At 41.8% G+C, this 17,257-nt stretch overlaps 1 protein-coding gene across 6 annotated transcripts in view; it reads right to left on the bottom strand.

Moving 5' to 3' along the window:
• Mob2 (MOB kinase activator 2) overlaps positions 1 to 17,257 on the bottom strand; it is an 84,061-nt gene that overhangs the window by 34,228 nt on the left and 32,576 nt on the right. The window contains exon 1 of one of the 6 annotated variants that reach the window (XM_076371423.1): positions 2,344 to 2,437. The exons of the other annotated variants lie outside the window; for them this stretch is intronic. The gene's annotated coding sequence lies outside the window, so the exon portion shown is untranslated. Of the gene's footprint in view, positions 1 to 2,343; positions 2,438 to 17,257 lie in introns of those variants that run through there. 6 annotated transcript variants of the gene reach the window in all.

Consider the following 17,257-nt stretch of genomic DNA (forward strand, 5'->3'; position numbering starts at 1 on the left):
GGTTTCAAGTGATATACGAGTCGAGCGTTAGAAAATAGGAACGATGCAGAGGAACGAGGATGAGACGTAGATGTCGTAATACAGTGGATACACGTGGAAATGGAGATTCTGTGTTGTGGTAGTGAAGTATAAGTAATGGCAGTGATCAATGTTTCTGAAGGTATTGGGCGCTTCGCAATCGAGAAATTAAGGATAGGTAGCAGAAAATGGAGAATCGACGGGAATAGGTGATAGTTGCAGTGAGTGGCTTTGATCGAAATTTGAACTTTCATTTGGGAATTCGAAGCTTTTCTGGTGTCTATTTTCTGTAGGAAGACCTTCGTGCAAAGGGTGGCACATAATCTCTAGAAATTGTAACAATATCCTCAGTTTCTTCGGACATTCATTCTACTATTCAAGTGAAGCTTTATCTTCAAAATCGTAGAATGGAGAAAAGAAAGAATTCAAAAGGGTAATTCTTATTCCAGCAGCATACAAACATGAAACTCACTTTTCTCGACAAAGGACCATTGTCAAAGCCATCAGAGTTTCATTAGAGAACAGATTTTTAATATTATTGTCACGTAATTTCTAAAACTTGTAAGAGAATGCCCTCAGTTTCTTCAGACGTTCCTTCTACTATTCAAGTGAAGCTTTATCTTCAAAATCGTAGAACGGAGAAAAGAAAGAATTCGAAAGATCTGGAAGGGCAATTCTTATTCCAGTAGCATACAAACTTGAAACTCACTTTTCTCGAGAAAGGACCATTCAAAGTCATCAAGCTTCCTCATTTCTAAATATACACTGCGACATGCAAAAAGTTTCATTAGAAAACAGATTTTTCCATCTAACCCTCTTCTTGATAGAATGATTCTTCCACCCCCGCAGCGACGCAACGCTCCCCAATCATCGATCACCATCCCCGAGCGATATCCGTGTCGAGCACCGTGTCCGCGAGCTCTCGAGCAGGAGAAAAAGTGAGCGTGTCCCCGTTTCCTGGCCGGTCACTCGGCAAGTGGGGTGGCGGGTCCATTTGGACCCGGTTCAAGCGAACAAGAAGAAGAACCGCCATCCAGCCGTGGATTGAATGAAAAGTCCGGCCGATTCAGCGGCCGCCGTGCACCGAGTGAATGAGAGGGAGAATCCAACGGGGGAGAGAGACGGAGGGTGTCACGTCTGCCATTGGTAGGGGGTGGGTCGGAATTAGATTTCGATGCCACGATGCACACTGGCGACTGGTCACTCGATCAACGGTGATAACAAACGCTGACGATGATGATCGCGGTTGATACATGAGAAGCTAACCCTTTGTGTTAGGGTGTTCTAGGTGGATATCCTCTTTCACCCTTTGCTGACGAAGAATATTTCACAGAAGTATACGAAATCTTTAGCAGATGAAGCTAGATTATATATCAGTTACTTGAATGATAGGAGAAACAGAAACTCTGTGCTGATTTCTTGGTGTTTAGATTAAGATTCTTTGAAATATACGAAATCTTCAGCAAATGAAGCTAAATTATATATGAGTTGCGGAAATGATAGGAGAAACAGAAACTATGTGCTGATTTCTTGGTGTTTAGATTAAGATTAAGATTAAGATTCTTTGAAATGTAGGAAATCTTTAGTAGATGAAGCTAAATTATATATTAGTTACTTGAATGATAGGAGAAACAGAAACTATGCGCTGATTTCTTGGTGTTTAGATTAAGATTAAGATTAAGATTAAGATTAAGGTTAAAGGTTCAAATATAGACAATTGGGACACGTATTCCTGCAATTGCATCAATCAGAATTGATGGAAGTGTTTACTGGATAATGCCTGTGAAGTCCAGTACACGTCGAATTGACGTAAACCTAGTGTTAAGTCGAGAGTTTCGAGGCTTCGTCACTGGATTACTTGCTTGCTACTCTTGCTCTAGCATTTCCCAACTGCGACTAGGGCTATTCCATTATCAACAACTCACTAGAACAAAGAATTCTATGCTCCTGCATCTACGTTCACTATAGTCCAACGATTCGATATTCAAAACTAAAATGTTTAGTTTCAATTGAGAAAGATAGAACGTTCGCATTTTGTTCGTCACGAGTTTGACACCGTGTCGTAAAGTAATGGTTTAACTTAACAGAAATTGAGTTGAATTCAACGAATTTCAACGGAATTCCAACGACCAATATTCAAAACTGAAATATTCAGTTTCAATCAAGGACACCACACATTTGGTTCGTCACGAGTTTGACACAGTGTCGTAAGTCAATGGTGTAATTTAACATCCGAAGGATAGATCGACGTTCACGTATGTTAATTTCTACACGAAATGTTGGTCGGGTTGAAAGAGGAGGGGTTAAAGTGTCACGGATCCGTACCGTGCCCGTTCAACCGTTCTCCATCGAGGATTCAAACACAGAACACACTTGACCCGACGCGACCACGTCGGCAGCTCGAACGCGACTGATACCGTGGTCCTCGCGTTCCCCGGTCCCTTCCGATCCGCTCCCCACCCCTTTCGAATCGAGCTTGAAGAGAGCAGGAGGTGGGAGATACAGAGGGATGCGGAGCAGCGCGATACTCCCGTCACCCGGAAATGACGAGCGAGGAAGCGAGGAGCTCGGGGGTGGGATGCTGCAACTGCGAAAGGGATGTTTCGACCTCTTTCCATTTCGTCCCTTTTCCTATTTGCCCGGGCCTTTTTGTTTTGACAATTATCCTGCGAATGTTTCGGCCATTAGATTGTGGAATTAGGTCTATACACGGTGGCTGGTGAAGAAACTGTCTTGGGGGAAGAATCTTGGAGGGGGATGTTTGGAATTGTTTCACATGAAGGGTTTTTTTTCTGTTACAATTGATGGGTGTCTGGATGATTGATATGTGTCTGGATGATTGTTGTATGAATGTTGAGTCATTCGATTGTGGAATTAAGTATACACGGTGGATGGTAAAGAAACTTTCTTGGGTTCTTGCAGGGGGATGTTTCGAATTGTTTGATTTGAAGGGTTTTTTGATGATTGTTGTGTGAATGTTAACACTAGATTTACGGAATGAGTCAATTTGACTCACATTGAATTTTATAAGCATTATTTGGTAAATGTTCGGGTCAATTTTTATTAATGCAATTATGCGAATATGTATCCTAATTGTCTGCTCTGAAACCTCTAATTTGAACAATAGAACAAACTGAACAGTAAATGTCAATGAACCTAGTGTTAAAGAATTGAATTATAGAGTTACTGATTACAGTAGATTATAATTTTGTTGAAACTCACAAATCACACGTACAAAACTAATTTCAGTAACGTTTATATCAAGACATTCAATAAACCACCCTTTAATTTCTTTCTGCGATTCCTCGAACACTACCGCAATCAAAACCACGCCATTCCTATCAATTATCCGCAACTCATGCAGCAGAAAATAATATTCAATTCCGACTTCAAGGTAAAGCCAATATTTAACCTCGTCGGGCTCAATCCGAAGCCCTCGCCGCGATTTCATAGCCGATATTTCACGGCAAGCGATTAAACACGTCGCAACGCAATTAAAATCTGCTGGTTCGCCCAACAGTCACTGTACTTCGGTAAAACGGGGTAAGCTTCGCGTGCGTCGATTCGCGGGACAAAGGTGAGATGCACCAATTGCAGTACAAGGGTGAATACTCGTCGTGAAGTACGCGAAGTCGCGCGGTTCCTTGATAAAAAAAACAGAAACCGCCTGAACGAGCTCCATAAAAACCGGATGAACGTTGAATGAGAAAATTTTCGCATCTTCAACTTGTTCCCTCGGGTGAAACCGACGCTGCGTCGCGGGAAACACCCGGTGTGTGTGTGTGTGTGTTTCCGCTTTGTCGAAGCATCGATGGACGCGACAATGAAATTCTCCAATTTATTCTTTCCCTCTCCGAGCGTTTGTTGTCGCGTTTAACGATACTCCTACCGCGACCAGTCGAATGACTTATCTTTGGCAGAATTTGCATTTTTTAATATAGAATGAAGATAACAGTCAGTTTGACAGTATAGAAATATAGCTTCTTTTATTTAGAAGTGTATAATTTACATTTTATTTATATTGAAATTTTAGGAACAGTCATTTGATTGGTCGCGGTAGGAATAGTGTTAACAACGAGGTCTCCTGTTTTGATGTTTAACCCTTTGAACTCTGTAGGCTCCAATATTGCACTAGTTATAATATTAAATATTTTAATGAATCTTGAAGAAACTACCCTAAAATTATTAGATTTTCCACACATCCGAATTTTGTACTAAGGAGAGTAAAAGATCGAAGAAATGTTACATTTCTCATTTTTGCTGGGAATATTATAAAAATTAGTTGCTGATAGATTACAAAATCATCTGGAGTGCTAAGGGTTAGATGGGAAAAAAAGGGTTCAGAAGTAACGTCGAAGGCGGTTATTATTATCTCGAGGGCGAGGATTCCCTTGGCGACCCTCGGATACAATTTTCAACGCGTCAGTTTCCAACAATATGCACCTGTTATACTTGGTGACTTTGATGATCGTTCAACGAAAAAATCGAAGTTCACACTTTGGATTTGCGGTAGGTATGAATTTGAAATTTAATTTTACAATCAGTGTGATCAGTCCACAAATGCATGAGAATGTGATATTTTTCATCCCTCTGCAAATTCAACCCCTTATCTTGCCATCTGTTTCGTGACTGAACTGGCAACTGCTTTATCTTTGCTAATTTGTCACTGGGAAATACTGCACGTTTGATATAGATATAGGAATTTTATATGGTGAGTATACACATGTGTAAATATTGTAATATAGTTACGATGGTAATTGGTAATTATGTTGAATCAGGATATCAATGCAAACACGAGTTAACTAAATTGTCTATCATTTACTTGAACAATAGAAAAATAGGGAACTACGTGTTGATCTCTTGCTATTCGAGTAATTGACACTAGAACTATCGAGCATTTAATACGATTAATATGCAATTCCTATAAAAATACAGCAATAGATTATTTCCAGTTTCTTCAGACATTCATCATAGTACTCTAGTGAAACTATTTATTTTCAAAATCATTTCGAATATTCGATGCCTCGAAGATATCGATAATTGCTAAATAAAACAATCGAAACCAGTCATTTTGACTGGTACGGTAATTGGAGTAAATCAGTTCTGTAAAACTTAGTCTTCGAAGCAAACAAATTTCATCTCGAAACGTCGACATTCGTCCGTAAAGTTAACTCGTGACCGGTCAACGTCTTCAAAATTATATAAAACTGAATAAAACTATATAAAACTTCATATATAGCTTTATATAGTTAAAACTTCATACATAGCTTTATATAGTTTTATATAGTATTACACTTTTTTATATAGTTAACGTCTTAACAGCATTGACCGAGCGGTTCAAACACCAATACCCAATACACAATGTTAACGATAATTCATCTCTCACAACTACCTCGATCGCCATGACCGTTAACATCGAAAAACTACTCTCTGCCGAAATTCAATTTAGACCGGTCGTACGCGCCCGGCGCGACACTGCGAGCCGCGGGGCTCGATCTGAAACGCAATCCTGCACGGGACACCCTCTCCGAAGAATAGATTTCGCAAAACCGTCCGCGATTTGCATTGAAATTAGTCGCGGCGCGTCGGCGGGGTAAAATATGCGCGGAGCCGGGTCGAAGATAAAAGGCGTGTCGGGTGTTTTCGGGTGCAGCCGGGGGCGGCGGCGGCGGCGACGGCAAAGGAGCCGGGTCCGAAAGCGGAGGGCCGGTGGGCGTGAACTTGGGACGATAAGATAAAACCGATGGATTAGGTCAGGATTGGATCTAAACAAAATCTGGGTCACGTTTGCGCCGCAGCCGGCGAAACCGGGTCTGGGTTAGATCTAGGTTGCCGCGGCCTGCGACCGCCCCGATAAGGGCTTAACCGCCGGTTATTCGGGGATTAACCCTTTGCGGACGAACGTCGACGTTTCGAGACGTAGTTTTCATGTTTCGAAGATTAAGTAGTAAATAATTTAATTACTCGGACACCGAGAGATCGGTAGTTTCTGTTTTTCCTGTCATTTAACACGTTGAGCGCCACGACCTTTGACCTTGAATGACCTTCAGCCATAGGTCGTTGAATTCGTCTTGAAACGCACTAGTTGAAGGTGGATGAAAAAACGTGTCGTCCCATTTGAAAAAAGAATGTTGACCTTCACCTCACCTTGGAGTGTCCACCGGAGTGTAACGCTTTATAATTTCCACCCTGTATGAAGTTTCTCCTTTTATTTTTAAGATTGTTGTTTGTTGGAGTGTAACGATGAGTAACCGTGAGAGAGGATGGTGTATGTGAGCTAGGAACATGAATTGAAACGTTTGCTGATAAACTGTCAAATTTGTAGATAGATTGAGACTGGTTCTCAGTTAATTAACGGTCGTTGTGTATTGAAGAATTTTTCAGTTCTGAAACTTCTGCTATTTGAGCTTTAAGGAGTGTTGCTATAGTCTGTCGTAAAATACACGGTGGAAATTGGAGATCAGGCCTTCCCCCACTCCGGCTACCGTTGTCAAGGGAACTAAGATGGCAGGATAAGGAGAGATTTGTCGCCATCTGTTGTCGTTTTGCGCGAAACGTGAGATAATGACTCCGTTGGCTATCGCAGTGTGTGTTTTTCTCTGTGGGATTTTTTTTCGGATTTTTGCGGTCGGAGTAATGCGCGTTCGAATGGATCATTCGGAAACGGATTGAAACGCCTAGTTACGGATTCCGAGGCATTGTATCTGGAATCGGGCTATCGTAATAACATCGTTCCCGGCAGAATTCCGTCGCTATTGTGTGTACGCCGTTGCTGAACACGGAGCTACGGAATTGCCGTTCACCATGCGCGCCGAGCGCCTGTTTGTATCGCGATGAGATAGCGTCCGGGGGAGAGAGAAAAGAAATTGATGGGTAGATAGCTGGATGGGAAAGTAGATGGATGGATAGATGGGTAAGTAGGGAAACGATGAGATAGGCAGATAGGGAAATTGAGAGAGAAATTGGTGGGTGGAGTGATTAATCGATTGATGGATAGATAGATAGGTAAATAGATAGATAGATAGGTAGAAAAATTGGTGGGTAGATCAATTGATTGATAGATAGATAGATAGATAGATTGATAGATAAATACATAGACAAATAGAGAAATTGGTAGATAGATAGATAGGAAAATTGGTAGATAGGTAAATAGAAAAATTGGTAGATAGATAGGTAGGAAAATTGGTAGATAGGTAAATAGAAAAATTGGTAGATAGATCAACTGATTGGTAGATAGATGGATTGATAGATAGATTTATAGATAGATAGAAAAACTGGTAGATAGATCAATTGATTGATTGGTAGATAGATGGATTGATAGATAGATATATAGATAGCTGGAAAAACTGGTAGATAGACCAATTAATAGATAGATATATAGATAAATAGAAAAATCGGTACATAGATCAATTGATTGATCAATAGCTACAAAAATTGCTCGACAGATAGATCGATAGATAGAAAAACAGATGAATAGGTAAATAGCGGAGCACAAACACAGACAGTTAAACAGAAAGATAGTCGAGTATGTAAGCAGACGGATAAACAGATACACGGATAATTACGCAAGTAGACGGGATAAATACACAGATTCAGCAGCCACGTAGACAGAGAATCCGCGAAGGAACGGCCAAGGGGAAACGGTCGTTCGAACGGACTGTAGTCAGACAAGCAAATACCTAGGCAAAGGCACGGCGGAACGCGTGTTGCGTCGACAGAAACAGGACGAGGCGGCGGTTCTCCGAAGTGAACGGAGCGCGACGGACAAATACGAAGACGAGAAACGGACCGGCGAACGGGACAAAAGATCGCGGAGGCGTCGACGCGAGGAAATGGAACTGATTGCAGCCATCCCCCTCCTCCTCCTCCTCCTCCCCAGCAGTGTTTCGTCTCTCCTAATCATCCCCCTCTGATCTTTTTCACTACCCATCGGACCGTTATCCTGCGTCGCGGTAATCGATTTCTCGCTTCCTTCTTCGTCGCTGTATCGCGTCGAGAATTATATGCGAAGATATCCGTGCGAGTTTCAAGGTGAATCGCGGAATTTGAATATAACAGAACAATACAAAGCAAGGAAACATCAAGGAACGATATCAAAATATATGAAATTGAAAGAATAAGTTGAATGTAACTTGATATTTTATTAACCCTTTGCAATTGTGTTTGAATTGAGAGCTGGTGGATGTTTGGAACAGTTTGTCGTCTCGTTGATGACTGTTTACATGAGTGTAGCATAATGAGAGTTTTTTGCTTCAGGGCGAATTTAATGAAGTTTTAGTTGTCTGATTAGATAAGAGTCGAATACGTTGAGTTTGTCAATGTTTGACAGTGAGAATTCAGTGAACATTGTTTTCTGAATCAACGATCTGTGGCCTAGCCAGTGGACATCGAAAAATATTGAACGAAAGAAAGCTAATTTCGAAGTTCACCGATGTGTCAGGTCGAACAAATATTCCGCCGACAGCATTGGAAATTCCAGCGGTGATATAACGGACGAAACTCCCGTGACAACCTCTACATATAGCCGACAGTCGTTTGCATCCGCCAATTAAAAATAACGCGTTCCACACGGTTGTTGTCGCGAAAACAGATTATGTATCGCGAAACAAAGGATAATTCAGCTTCAAGGGCGTAGTTTTTAACTGAATGATGCAAACTGATGAATGTCAATTTCACTCGCACCGAATTCTATACAAATTTTCAAATTTGTTTATTGGAACTTTTAGAACGCAGCTGTTGACATTTCAATTAGAAAGTAGAAAAATTGATAGATCAATTGATTGATAGATAGATAGATAGAAAAATTGGTAGATAGATCAATTGATTGATTGGTAGATAGATAGATTGATAGATAGATATATAGATAGATAGAAGAATTGGTAGATAGATATGTAGATAGATAGAAAGATTGATAGATAGATATACAGATAGATAGAAAAATTGGTAGATAGATATATAGATAGATAGAAAAATTGATAGATAGATATATAGATAGATAGAAAAATTGATAGATAGATCAAGAATCTGTTATCTTTTCAATAATTAAGAAAGGAGAATTTAGGAATGGATCAATTCGACTCATTTGCTAGTTCCACTGCTAAAAATCATCTCCGCGAATCTACCGCGGCATGTAAAGCAACGGGTTGACATCGTCGATCGATAATTGATCGCGCGGCGGCAAGGAGCTCGCGAAAATCAGCGGGAAGATGAAACGGCTGGTGGAAATAACGAGGACCGACGTGGAAACGACAAAATAATGGCGACCCTTCGACGGTGAACACGGTAATCAGCGCATGGCCGAGCGGAATTTCCTGCAGCGATTTACGCGCGCCCGTTCCCGAGAGCATCTTTCGACAGCGCGAAGGGAATAATGCACGGGAATCCGTACCAATACGACCGGAGCGTGTTCGCTGGAAATTCAACGGAAACGAATGGAAAATCGTCGGTAAATATGTTCGACCGTGTCAGAAGTTCCTTCTACATTCCGCCAGTAATGTTTATTCGCTTGGATGTTCGCGGAAGATTGTGTTATAAGCGATAACAGCTTCGGGAATGGGAAAAGATAAACGAGAATGATCGATGCACTATTGAAAAATTCGATGATAAGACACAAAAATGTAAGATAATTTTCATTCTTTGTGTAGTAATACAACGATAGAAAAGTTTGGAATGTTGTATATAGGAAGAGATGGCAGAAAACGCGTTAACGGTTGTAAAAATTCGAAGTCCCTCGAAAATTTGATAGGACGAGCGTGTGAGAACTCTATTGGAAGTTGGCGCGCGACGTTTAATTATAGGGGGCGATTAAAAATATTCCCACGGGGCTTTAATTAAAGCCGAGGAGAAAACGAGCGGACAGGTACATCTAATCCCGACACGAGGAGATAAGTATGCGCGGAACACACGACGCGGCGCACGGCTCGAATGAAAAGTAATTTATTATAACGACCGTGCGTGCATATTAGCGGAGCGTAGATAACCGGCGGCGGCGGCGGGCGAAACACGCGAGAAAATATGTTTATCGATCACGGCCGGGTTTAATTCATAACTGTCCCATCGCTCGTTACGCCGATGGACCCGCGCGCGATACGGAAGTATCAAATATCAACTGACAAGTGAATAATTAAAAGTTTGCTATCCCCTGAAGGGACTGCGGGGATTCGTCGACACTCTGCTTGTATTGCTTCGCGATGGAGAATCTTTCATAGTCATTGAAGAATTTTGCGTATTAACCTTTAGACACTCCAGACGGTTTTGTAATTTATCAGCAACTGCGACTAATTTTTATAGTATTCACAGCGAAAATGAGAAATGCAGCATTCCTTCGATCTGTTATTCTCCTTCTCAACACGAAATTCGGATGCGAGAAAAATGTAATAATTTTAGGGTAGTTTCTTTAAGATTCATTAACACTAGAAATTTCTGTTTAGTAATTATCGATATCTTCGAAGCATTTAACGTTCGAAATGATTTTGAGAATGAATAGTTTCATTTGAGTACTATGATGGATGTCTGAAGAAACTGAAAATAATCTATTGTTACAATTTTTATAGGAATTCCAGTCAAAACGACTGGTTTCGAATTTTACAATTTCGATGCACCAATCGAGCGGTGACTGGCACCTTTCTAGCAAAACTCATTGAATACCAATTTACTCAAACACCTCAAACACCATACCAAGCAATCCCAACGCATAGAACAATTCAAAACCACCCCTACAACTGGTAACATCGTAACCTACATCATGAACCTCGCAGCCTAAAAAAGGGAACCTCAGGAACTACGAATCTGCGCAATCATCCCCGCAAACGTCCCACATATTATGCACCAGAAACCTGTACAGCAACGACCGGGTACCCAAGGTGTCTCCGCATGATAAGGTCGCGTGTTCCGCAGGGTGGAGGCGCGGTGAAAATTGGGGAACCGTCGAGGAGCGAGAAAGAGGGAGGGGAAACGGAGAGATAGAGAGGGAGGGAGGGAACGACGGAGTGCGGAACGAAACGCGGACGCACAGGCGGCGCGAAGGGCGAGCCCAGTGCGGGGTTCCCGGCGGAGGGGGAGGGGCGAGGGGGCGGCAATGCGACGGTAGTTGCGCCGCGACGCTGCACGCGCCGTGTGTCGGGATCAGCTGTGAGCTAGCGACTCGAGTCAGCTGACTGGCCCCTCCAACTCTGCGACAATCAATATACCCCGCCCCCTGCCCCGCGGCGCCTGGCTGCGTCCCTCCCCCTTTCTCCTCGAGACCGTTCCATTCCACGGGGTGGAACGTATGGTGGATAAGTGTAGCGGATAAATTCTCGTGTAACAGGAATCGTGGAGTAATTTCTATTAGGGTAGTGAGTAATTAACCCTTTGAACTCTGTAGGCTCCGATGTTGCACCAGTTGTAATATTGAATATTTTAACACGACCGCGGTGGTCATCGGTGACCGGAGCTTTCAAATTGCTTGTAAATAATTACGATCAGAGAGAATAAGAAAAGAAGAAAAGAAAACCATAAGAAAATTGAGATTGAATCAGAATATTCAGGAATACAAGCTAGATAATAGTGTGATATGAGCACTGGAATATCAAAATATTGATAATTATTTCTAATACTACTTTCCTGTATTATAAAGGAATAAATCTTATAACGAAACGCTCGAAATTCTCGTGGTAGTCAACGTGCTAATGAATCAAAGGAACTACCCTAAAATTATTCGATTTTTCACATATTCGAATTTTGTGCTAACAAGGAAAATAAAAGATCGAAGAAATGTTGCATTTATAATCTTCTAGAGGTGACTCTCTCTAACCATTTGATTTCATAAGTAAAACTATAAAATTTGATATTTAACCCTTAACCCTTTGACGAATGTCGACGTTAAACATTTCCTTTTCTTCGTATTATTCATTTTACATGTTCTACACCACGAATTTCTATCATACAGACTCACAGAATTACCAAAGACACTGCGATTCCCTGTCTATCATACAATTCCCAACATCCCATGTAATTAGATACACAGACATTCGACTCCATCAATGAATAACCCACAGGGAACGAAATTTCCATCATACAGACTCATAGAATTACCAAAGACACTACGATTCCCTGTCTATCATACAATTCCCAACATCCCATGTAATTAGATACGAAGACATCTGACTCCATCAATGAATAACCCACAGGGGACGAAATTTCACGCGGCAACAGTGATCCCAAACAATTTATTTCCATTATCCGCGTTACAGGAGAGCTCCTCGTAGAACAGGATTCCCTATAACGCGATTTCACAACGCGTCACGCGTTAGCCGCGTCATACGAGAGTCTACTGTGCAAACATCCTTGTCTCTCGTTCGTACAGCGATGTTCTATCGCCGTCGCTCTCCGCCTCGCCTCCTTCGAATGCGATTTATCAACGCCCACGGGCCTTTGCTTGCAAATAGACACGCGCGGAGGAAGGCTTGAACCCTTGGGGGTGGAAGCGGGGTGGAAGTGGGAGGGCGGCGAGTGGGATATTGAAGGTTCGTACGATGCACAGCGTTGCATGGAATTATGTAAGCATCTTTGTTGGTTCGAGGAGTTGTCGGGATGGTTCTTGCATTGCGGCCTCCCAGTCGCTGGATTGCTACATCACTTGTAGCTTGAACGCCGAAGTTCGCCGAGGAAAGATTGTCAATTGACGAGAAACTTTCCTTGGAACGAAGTGGATGTTTTGGTTGGAGGGAGGTAATGGAGAATGTTTAGTCGCTGCTTGTGTTTTGTAGGTTGTCTTGGAATTTTGAGTCTTGCGAGATTCGGTGGAATTGGAGGTTTGAGTTTCTTTGATGGAATTTTATAGACAGTTTTCTGTAGAACGTTTATGGAATTTTATAGAGGATTTTCTGTAGAAAGTTAGCTTGAATGGCGAAGTTCGCCGAGGAAAGATTGTCAATTGACGAGAAGGTTTGCTTGGAACGAAGTGGATGTTTTGGTTGGAAGGAAGTAATGGAGAATGTTTAGACGTCGTGGCTTGTGTATTGTAGGTTACCTTGGAATTTTCAGTTTTGTAGGTTGTCTTGGAATTTTTAATTTCTTTTTGTGGAATTTTATAGATAGTCTTCTATGGAACGTTTATGGGATTTTATAGAGGATTTTCTGTGGAAAGTTTATGGAATTCTGTAGAAAATCTATAGAGAGTTCATGGAATTTTGTAGAAATCTATAGAGAATTTGTAGAATTTTATAGAGGATTTTCTGTGGAAGGTTTGTGGAATTTTGTAGAAAATCTATAGATTGTTTATAGAATTCTATATTTCATTTTTAGACGAAAGGGATCTGATTTCGATCTGAAACTATCGGTTTCTTAAACTATTTACCTCAACTCATTTGAAGTAAAAGGCAGAATTTAAATAAACTGAATGATAAGGATTACAAACTGCAGGTAAACCGCATGGGAACGGTCAGAATTATAAAATACAAATAAACTGCATAGGAAATATACAAACGACGAAATTATGGAAATCAGAATGAACTGCATAGGAAAGATACAAACGACAAAATTATGAAAATCAGGAAACTACATAGAAATGATCGAAATCAGAATAAATCGTGTACACGACAAACCATTCGCTCCACCCCCAAAATTTCCAAAAATTCCAAAAATTCCTTGCTTCAACCTTCAATGGTCTCATTCTAATTGTTCTCGCATTACGAACGCAATAAACGTGTTCACACCGACACGTTTGTGTATCACTCATCGAGAATCGCTCGGTAAATAATAGTCTATGCATCGTATCGATTCGTAGACGGTTACGTAAAGAGGATCCGACTTCGACGGCGGCCCGTGCGCGACCCTTAACCGCGAGGAAGGGCGCAAAGTAGACCGTGACCTTGACACGTCATTCTACGGAAGCCCCTCGAAAGTCTCCCGGTGCTCGGAAGCACGAGCGGGGACGCGATATAACGATGCATTTCGAAGAAATGCACCGCACAGACGTGAGCCGCAACCGGGACACGTGCACGGAAAGAATTTCCAGAGCAGCGTGCACTTTCGCGAGACTCATTAACGAGAGCCGGAGAAAAGAGGTAGAAACACATCGATTGCTTCGTTCGGAATACTCGAATTGGAGCTCTGCAGCGCGGTACTGCGGAAACAATGAAAACGATCGGAAAGAGACCTCGCAGGATTTTAGGAAGAATCTTCAGAGGGAATAAAGTCCTCTTGATCTCGAAGAGACACTGAGGACTTTCGGAAAGAACCTAAATTTCTCGAGTTTTTGGAAAATGTCCTCTTGATCTTTAAGAGATACTGAGATCTTTCGGAAAGAGCGTAAATTTGAAGAGTTTTAGGGAAATGTCCTCTTGATCTCGAAGAGATACTGAGGACTTTCGGAAAGAGCCTAATTTTTTGGGATTTTAAAAAAAAGTCCTTTGTTTAGGGTGTGATGGGTCTTTGGAGAAGATTCAGCGAGAAACTTGATGTATTTTTAAGGAGGATTGAATATATTTCAAGAATGCGAGACAAATTCTTTGTAGGACTTTATGAAGATCATTTGAAGAAAGTTCTTCTAGAAGTAGATTGTATCTAAAGCATCTTGTAAAGGATGAGGATCATGGAGAGATTCTTGACCTTTTGATTGGCAGTAACGAGTTAATACGGAAGTGTTAGGAATAGTATAGAATACGAGTTAGTCCTAATACGAACCGGAGAATATTGAAGAATCTCATGGACTTCCATAAAATATCGTAAATTTTGAAAGTGAAATTTTCGTTATATAGTTGATGCTATATGGAGATATTTAAATAGGTGGAAACAAATAAATACAATAAAGTTGTTTGGTAGTAGCTGTAGACAAGAATATTTAGCATTAATCGGTAATTTTCGGACTTCTATGATTAAGGGTTGAAAGGTTAAGTAAATAATGCTTCAAAGAACCCACAGACAAGAATAGCATTAATCGGTAATTTTCGGACTTCCATGATTAGGGGTTGAAAGGTCAAGGAAACAATGCTTCAAAGAACCCACAGACAAGAATATTCAACACTAATCGGTAATTTTCGGACTTCCACGATTAAGGGTTGGAAGCTTAAAGAAATAATGCTTCAAAGAACCTCGCCCCAACAAAGCTCATCCACAGGAACTCTACAAAGACTTCTTCCTCCTACAACAAAGGTTACCAATCAATTTCTGCGAGATATCCGGCGAACAAAAGCAATTTTCCCTAGGAGCCTTGCAACGGCACTTATCGTCGATTACTCTCTTCCAAGACGTATGCATCGAAAATTTATTCTCCCCCGTCGTTTCCGCGGATGCGGCGCAACTCGAAACGTTCATTTGCATAACGCGCATGCCCCGGAAAACTTCGCGAAGTCTGGTTACGGGTTACAACGACGTAAATTGCGGGAGAAAACTCGATAGACGCGCGCCGATGAACGAACCGTCCCGTGGAATTCGTCGTCCCGCGGCTTTTCGTCTCCCTCGGGACTTCGCGTCGCTTCCCGGGACTTCGTGTCCCTGGCAGAACGTACTCACAACGGGAAACAGGTATCGAAAGAACCATCGGCAGTCGAAGGAGCCATTCGAAGCGCGTATCGTTGACTCGATTTGCACGGCGACGCTTCGCAGCTTTCCTCTATGAAATTCCGATGGAATTTAATCGCCATGGTGCGGATCTTTGCGCGGAATCACAATTTTTAGTAGGAAGTTGACGAATTCGAAGTAGAAAGTTGGTTCATCCTTTCATGGTACATTTATGGGCATTTAGTGGCGTTTATTGTATTGTTCGATCGACTGTATCTTGGAATTAGAGGTAAACAGGCAATTAACCCTTTGCGAACGTCGACATTTCGACATGAAATGTTCATATTTGGAAGACTAAGTATACTTAAATCTCTAATTACTCGAACGTCTAGAGATTGGCACGTTTCGATATCGATAGATAATTTAGTTTCGTATTTCTAAGAACCTTCTAAGGGTTAACCCTTTCACCTGTACCATTCTTCGCTACTTTTCGCAATGACTGACCATACCTTGCTACTTTCCGCGACAGTGCGACTGACCATACTCGACCATTATTTTGAGTTCGCTGTTGAAATAAAATAATAATATAAAAAAAGCAATAAGCGACCGCCGTATCTAGACGGCGTCAGCCGCTGTAAAGTAATAAATGACTGCCGTATATAAGCGGCGTCATCTGTGATGCACCGAGTGGCTGCCGTATATACACGGCACCCGTCGCGAAAGGGTTAATGTTCTGCATCAGACTTTATAATTTCGCTGCGTCCAATCAGTCAGCGACAGAGGCTCGCCCTAAGGTTAACACTAGGTTTACGGGCATTTATTGTACACTTCATTCTATTGTTCCTAAAAGAATCGATGCTCGTTTATTTAGATTGAAACTGGAGATTCGATAGTAGGTAATTAGGGTACATGTCAGTGTGATCGATCAAAATCGGCGTAAACATTTACGAAATAATATTTCTAAAATCCAATACGCCTCAATTTCACGCGTTCCGTAAACCTAGTATTAAAAGTTACTTATTATTTTCAAATTCGATAGAATTTCGCGTACAGGTTGAGAACCGTCGGACCGTAGACTAGATCAACTCGTAGCAGACCAAGAAAGAAGTTGAACCGTGTCTCTTGCTGGACAGTTTAATCCTCTCGGGTGGTTCGAGCGAAACAGTCCGTCGAGGATACCCGGTGTCTACCGGGAGACGCGATTCGTTGCATTTTCATGCGTGGAAAGTTGACGCGCAGCTTTCGTCCGCCGACCCTTATCCTCCCGGGCTCTCCGGTGAACTCGATTTCGAATTTTCGCGGGAGAATTCACGGGATAATCGGGTCTGCCGAACGTTTCCTCTTCGACGTGCTGTATCTCGCCGGAGTAATTAGCCTGCAAACGAAGCAGCTCGTCGAGGTAATCGAACCGCCGCCGAAAATTGCCGAACGACGCCATAACGGTCCTCTCGCCAACGTTTGTTCAACGATAAAACGCTCGGCGGCGATCCGATAACGCGGACGATAACGCGAATCGCTGACGAGTGTCTGAAACACTCGCTTGCGCACGATCGGATTAGATATCGCTGGATTATTTTATTGTTGGATTATTTATTGCATTGCTTGTTATTGTTGCTAGACTTCCCTGAGATATCTTAACACTTAGCACTCCAGATGATTTTGCAATCTATTAGCATTGTAATCCCTAGCACAGAAAAATATTCGCGAACGGTTGACCCTTTGAACTCTGTAGGCTCCAATATTGCAGCAGTTATAA

The sequence above is a fragment of the Nomia melanderi genome, chromosome 10, assembly GCF_051020985.1.
Source record: "Nomia melanderi isolate GNS246 chromosome 10, iyNomMela1, whole genome shotgun sequence".
Taxonomy (NCBI): domain Eukaryota; kingdom Metazoa; phylum Arthropoda; class Insecta; order Hymenoptera; family Halictidae; genus Nomia; species Nomia melanderi.